The sequence below is a fragment of the Pseudophryne corroboree genome, chromosome 2 (assembly GCF_028390025.1).
Source record: "Pseudophryne corroboree isolate aPseCor3 chromosome 2, aPseCor3.hap2, whole genome shotgun sequence".
Lineage (NCBI taxonomy): Eukaryota > Metazoa > Chordata > Amphibia > Anura > Myobatrachidae > Pseudophryne > Pseudophryne corroboree.
In genome coordinates, this window is record NC_086445.1 from 215,739,439 (window position 1) to 215,746,566 (window position 7,128).

A 7,128-nucleotide genomic window follows, 5' to 3' on the forward strand; every position below is an offset into this window, starting at 1 on the left:
CGTATGTGCCTATGCGGTGCTATAGGAGAGATGTCATGACGTCTCTCCCATAGTTCTGAGGAGCGGGCAGCCAGGCAGAGGGCAAGGGTACAGAAGCAGGAGCGAGGCTGGTGAGTATTGTGTTTATTCTTTCTTTTAATGTGTGTGTAAGCGGCGTTACTAGGGGTCATTTCTAATGGGGGCATATCTACTGGGGGCAGGCTTATTTTTAAGTTGATAATTTTTGTATGGCCCCGAAGGATTTTATAAATACCCAAATGGCCCTTGGTAAAAAAAAGGTTCCCCACCCCTGCCTTATAGCAATGAAGATCTTACTTAATGTTAAGAACTACCATAGAACTACATTCCGAATTAAGGTCATTCTTTATTATGCTAGGCATTAATCTATCCTGAAGCTTAAAAATCTCTTTAAGGTTGCTATTGTAAATACCTTTCTCTGCACTGGTATGCTTTCTTCTTCGTTATACCCAAGTGCTTACTGCTGTTCCAAGTTTATTAGATTCATTGAATCTGTTTTCGAAGAATTCCTGAATGATACTGTCAGCTCCTTCACTTTCAGAGTTATCATTGTGCTCATGCACAGTCAGGACACAATTATAGTCACACACTATTCATAGTCTTGTCTGTTACTTCACCCCACAACCTGACAATGTATTTACCTACATCCTTGATATTGTATTCCTTCCAAAACTGGGTAAGTGTAGGAATTTTCTCACCATCTGTCTTCTTGATAAGTTTTGGAATTGGCAATAACACCTGGGTCCATTGGCTGTAAAACCGATGTGGTGTTCATATTCAGGAAAATAACTTTCTAATGCTCATCCAGTTCATTTAGGATGCCCCGGAGAATTGTCAAGAAGGAATAGTACCTTATGTGCAAGGTTTGTCTGAACCATAGTAGTGCCCTAGTAAATATTGTGCCCCATAATAGTGCTCAGGTCTATTTTATGAACCATCGTAGTTCCCTAGATTACATGATGTCACATTGTAGGGTTGCCAGTACACATTATGCCACACAGTATCCCTAATTCACATTATGACATACAGTGTATCATCCAGTTCATGTTATGCCACATTACAGTGCTCCCTGTTCATAATGTACCACATTAGAGTACCCTCCAGTTTAAATTATGCCACGGTACAGTGCCCCAGTTCTTATTATGTAACAGTATAGTGCCCTCCACATTACATTGAGCAGATCAGATTATGACACATTACAGGTCCCTCCCGTTCAAAGTATGCCACATTACAGTGCCCCCTTATTATAACATCCGTTATACACACATCTCACTGAAAATGTAATGTCATACAATTCAGGCTGGGCAATGGATCAGACCCAATTGATTAGCAGGCAATCTGTGAATTTGGTGTGTAACTTTATAGCCTTGGTCCAGATCGCCTAAGACTCTGGTCCCATAGTAAAGGCACCCCTTGCACCCACTAAAGTTACACCCATGGGTGTACACATCCACATGGCACTGGCCACACCCAAACATCACACCCATATATCACTGGCCACACCCACACAGCACCGGTCATAGCTCTTCTGCTTCCCAGTACAGGCTCTTGAACATTTTCAGCCCCAGTCCAATGTAGCCCTTAATCCAGCCCTATTTATAACAAGCTACTACTGCAATGTTTTTCTTAAAAAGTAAGGGTAGCAGCGCGCAGGTGCTTTGTGTGCCCATTTATATTAATTCTAGGTACCCACTTCATTCCTTACAAATGAGCTCTTATATACTGAATTCTTAAGTGAAACTTCCAGTGGTATCCGGACTCTGGGTCGACACCACTTAGGTCGACACCCATTGGTCGACAGTGAATAGGTCCACACTAGAAATAAGTCGACATGACCATTATGTCGACATGCAAAAAGGTCGACATGAGTTTTTCACATTTTCTTCCTTTTTTTGACCTTTTTCATACTTTCCGATCCACGTGGACTACGATTGGGAACGGTAACCTGTGCTGAGCGCAGCGAGGCACCTTACCCAAAGCATGGGAAGTGAAGTGAGCCATGCGAGGGGACACGGCGCACCAATTGGGGTTCCTGGTCACTTTACAAAGAAAACAACACCAAAAAAAATGAAAAACTCATGTTGACCTTTTTTCATCTCGACCTAATGGCTGTGTCAACCTATTTCTAGTTTCGACCTAGCCACTGTCGACCAATAGGTGTCGACCTAATGGGTGTCGACCTAGACACTGTCGACCCTGAGTCCTATACCCCTTCCAATATATGTATGGCTTTTTAGATAAAATATGTTGAAACATTTTGTTTAATCTGACGGTGGAAGTAGCCATCATCATTTGTAGTGCCGACTTGCACCAGGCCTATACTTGGTGCAAAAGATTAATCTAATATCAGATGGATCTCTACATATGCTCATCTGTGAATAACCTACAATTTTGCCTTGTTGCCCATTACACAGAACGGAACACTTATGCTACAGGTGGTCGCACAGCTGCCGGCCAGTGACACCCACTCAACCGTACATATAGATGGCTCTGAATCGCACATTGTTGCTGAAAGCTGTGTGTGCTCAGCTATGGAACACGTGCAGTGTAAATGTTAGCAAGCTTCGGCCGCAAAATAGACATTATTGCAACTCTGAATTAAGGGGCTAATTCAGGTTGGATCGCAAATCGCGTCTATGGTCAGGTCTGAATTAGGCCCCATGTGTAGAGATGAGCGCCTGAAATTTTTCGGGTTTTGTGTTTTGGTTTTGGGTTCGGTTCCGCGGCCGTGTTTTGGGTTCGAACGCGTTTTGGCAAAACCTCACCGAATTTTTTTTGTCGGATTCGGGTGTGTTTTGGATTCGGGTGTTTTTTTCAAAAAACACTAAAAAACAGCTTAAATCATAGAATTTGGGGGTCATTTTGATCCCAAAGTATTATTAACCTCAAAAACCATAATTTACACTCATTTTCAGTCTATTCTGAATACCTCACACCTCACAATATTATTTTTAGTCCTAAAATTTGCACCGAGGTCGCTGTGTGAGTAAGATAAGCGACCCTAGTGGCCGACACAAACACCGGGCCCATCTAGGAGTGGCACTGCAGTGTCACGCAGGATGTCCCTTCCAAAAAACCCTCCCCAAACAGCACATGACGCAAAGAAAAAAAGAGGCGCAATGAGGTAGCTGTGTGAGTAAGATTAGCGACCCTAGTGGCCGACACAAACACCGGGCCCATCTAGGAGTGGCACTGCAGTGTCACGCAGGATGTCCCTTCCAAAAAACCCTCCCCAATCAGCACATGATGCAAAGAAAAAGAAAAGAAAAAAGAGGTGCAAGATGGAATTGTCCTTGGGCCCTCCCACCCACCCTTATGTTGTATAAACAAAACAGGACATGCACACTTTAACCAACCCATCATTTCAGTGACAGGGTCTGCCACACGACTGTGACTGATATGACGGGTTGGTTTGGACCCCCCCCAAAAAAGAAGCAATTAATCTCTCCTTGCACAAACTGGCTCTACAGAGGCAAGATGTCCACCTCATCTTCACCCTCCGATATATCACCGTGTACATCCCCCTCCTCACAGATTATCAATTCGTCCCCACTGGAATCCACCATCTCAGCTCCCTGTGTACTTTGTGGAGGCAATTGCTGCTGGTCAATGTCTCCGCGGAGGAATTGATTATAATTCATTTTAATGAACATCATCTTCTCCACATTTTCTGGATGTAACCTCGTACGCCGATTGCTGACAAGGTGAGCGGCGGCACTAAACACTCTTTCGGAGTACACACTTGTGGGAGGGCAACTTAGGTAGAATAAAGCCAGTTTGTGCAAGGGCCTCCAAATTGCCTCTTTTTCCTGCCAGTATAAGTACGGACTGTGTGACGTGCCTACTTGGATGCGGTCACTCATATAATCCTCCACCATTCTATCAATGTTGAGAGAATCATATGCAGTGACAGTAGACGACATGTCCGTAATCGTTGTCAGGTCCTTCAGTCCGGACCAGATGTCAGCATCAGCAGTCGCTCCAGACTGCCCTGCATCACCGCCAGCGGGTGGGCTCGGAATTCTGAGCCTTTTCCTCGCACCCCCAGTTGCGGGAGAATGTGAAGGAGGAGATGTTGACAGGTCGCGTTCCGCTTGACTTGACAATTTTGTCACCAGCAGGTCTTTCAACCCCAGCAGACCTGTGTCTGCCGGAAAGAGAGATCCAAGGTAGGCTTTAAATCTAGGATCGAGCACGGTGGCCAAAATGTAGTGCTCTGATTTCAACAGATTGACCACCCGTGAATCCTTGTTAAGCGAATTAAGGGCTGCATCCACAAGTCCCACATGCCTAGCGGAATCGCTCCCTTTTAGCTCCTTCTTCAATGCCTCCAGCTTCTTCTGCAAAAGCCTGATGAGGGGAATGACCTGACTCAGGCTGGCAGTGTCTGAACTGACTTCACGTGTGGCAAGTTCAAAGGGCATCAGAACCTTGCACAACGTTGAAATCATTCTCCACTGCACTTGAGACAGGTGCATTCCACCTCCTATATCGTGCTCAATTGTATAGGCTTGAATGGCCTTTTGCTGCTCCTCCAACCTCTGAAGCATATAGAGGGTTGAATTCCACCTCGTTACCACTTCTTGCTTCAGATGATGGCAGGGCAGGTTCAGTAGTTTTTGGTGGTGCTCCAGTCTTCTGTACGTGGTGCCTGTACGCCGAAAGTGTCCCGCAATTTTTCTGGCCACCGACAGCATCTCTTGCACGCCCCTGTCGTTTTTTAAAAAATTCTGCACCACCAAATTCAAGGTATGTGCAAAACATGGGACGTGCTGGAATTTGCCCATATTTAATGCACACACAATATTGCTGGCGTTGTCCGATGCCACAAATCCACAGGAGAGTCCAATTGGGGTAAGCCATTCCGCGATGATCTTCCTCAGTTGCCGTAAGAGGTTTTCAGCTGTGTGCGTATTCTGGAAAGCGGTGATACAAAGCGTAGCCTGCCTAGGAAAGAGTTGGCGTTTGCGAGAAGCTGCTACTGGTGCCGCCGCTGCTGTTCTTGCGGCGGGAGTCCATACATCTACCCAGTGGGCTGTCACAGTCATATAGTCCTGACCCTGCCCTGCTCCACTTGTCCACATGTCCGTGGTTAAGTGGACATTGGGTACAACTGCATTTTTTAGGACACTGGTGAGTCTTTTTCTGACGTCCGTGTACATTCTCGGTATCGCCTGCCTAGAGAAGTGGAACCTAGATGGTATTTGGTAACGGGGGCACACTGCCTCAATAAATTGTCTAGTTCCCTGTGAACTAACGGCGGATACCGGACGCACGTCTAACACCAACATAGTTGTCAAGGACTCAGTTATCCGCTTTGCAGTAGGATGACTGCTGTGATATTTCATCTTCCTCGCAAAGGACTGTTGAACAGTCAATTGCTTACTGGAAGTAGTACAAGTGGGCTTACGACTTCCCCTCTGGGATGACCATCGACTCCCAGCGGCAACAACAGCAGCGCCAGCAGCAGTAGGCGTTACACGCAAGGATGCATCGGAGGAATCCCAGGCAGGAGAGGACTCGTCAGAATTGCCAGTGACATGGCCTGCAGGACTATTGGCATTCCTGGGGAAGGAGGAAATTGACACTGAGGGAGTTGGTGGGGTGGTTTGCGTGAGCTTGGTTACAAGAGGAAGGGATTTACTGGTCAGTGGACTGCTTCCGCTGTCACCCAAAGTTTTTGAACTTGTCACTGACTTATTATGAATGCGCTGCAGGTGACGTATAAGGGAGGATGTTCCGAGGTGGTTAACGTCCTTACCCCTACTTATTACAGCTTGACAAAGGGAACACACGGCTTGACACCTGTTGTCCGCATTTCTGGTGAAATACCTCCACACCGAAGAGCTGATTTTTTTGGTATTTTCACCTGGCATGTCAACGGCCATATTCCTCCCACGGACAACAGGTGTCTCCCCGGGTGCCTGACTTAAACAAACCACCTCACCATCAGAATCCTCCTGGTCAATTTCCTCCCCAGCGCCAGCAACACCCATATCCTCCTCATCCTGGTGTACTTCAACACTGACATCTTCAATCTGACTATCAGGAACTGGACTGCGGGTGCTCCTTCCAGCACTTGCAGGGGGCGTGCAAATGGTGGAAGGCGCATGCTCTTCACGTCCAGTGTTGGGAAGGTCAGGCATCGCAACCGACACAATTGGACTCTCCTTGTGGATTTGGGATTTCGAAGAATGCACAGTTCTTTGCTGTGCTGCTTTTGCCAGCTTGAGTCTTTTCATTTTTCTAGCGAGAGGCTGAGTGCTTCCATCCTCATGTGAAGCTGAACCACTAGCCATGAACATAGGCCAGGGCCTCAGCCGTTCCTTGCCACTCCGTGTGGTAAATGGCATATTGGCAAGTTTACGCTTCTCCTCCGACAATTTTATTTTAGGTTTTGGAGTCCTTTTTTTACTGATATTTGGTGTTTTGGATTTGACATGCTCTGTACTATGACATTGGGCATCGGCCTTGGCAGACGACGTTGCTGGCATTTCATCGTCTCGGCCATGACTAGTGGCAGCAGCTTCAGCACGAGGTGGAAGTGGATCTTGATCTTTCCCTAATTTTGGAACCTCAACATTTTTGTTCTCCATATTTTAATAGGCACAACTAAAAGGCACCTCAGGTAAACAATGGAGATGGATGGATTGGATACTAGTATACAATTATGGACGGGCTGCCGAGTGCCGACACAGAGGTAGCCACAGCCGTGAACTACCGCACTGTACTGTGTCTGCTGCTAATATATAGACTGGTTGATAAAGAGATAGTATACTCGTAACTAGTATGTATGTATAAAGAAAGAAAAAAAAAACCACGGTTAGGTGGTATATACAATTATGGATGGGCTGCCGAGTGCCGACACAGAGGTAGCCACAGCCGTGAACTACCGCACTGTACTGTGTCTGCTGCTAATATATAGACTGGTTGATAAAGAGATAGTATACTCGTAACTAGTATGTATGTATAAAGAAAGAAAAAAAAACCACGGTTAGGTGGTATATACAATTATGGACGGGCTGCCGAGTGCCGACACAGAGGTAGCCACAGCCGTGAACTACCGCACTGTACTGTGTCTGCTGCTAATATATAGACTGGTTGATAAAG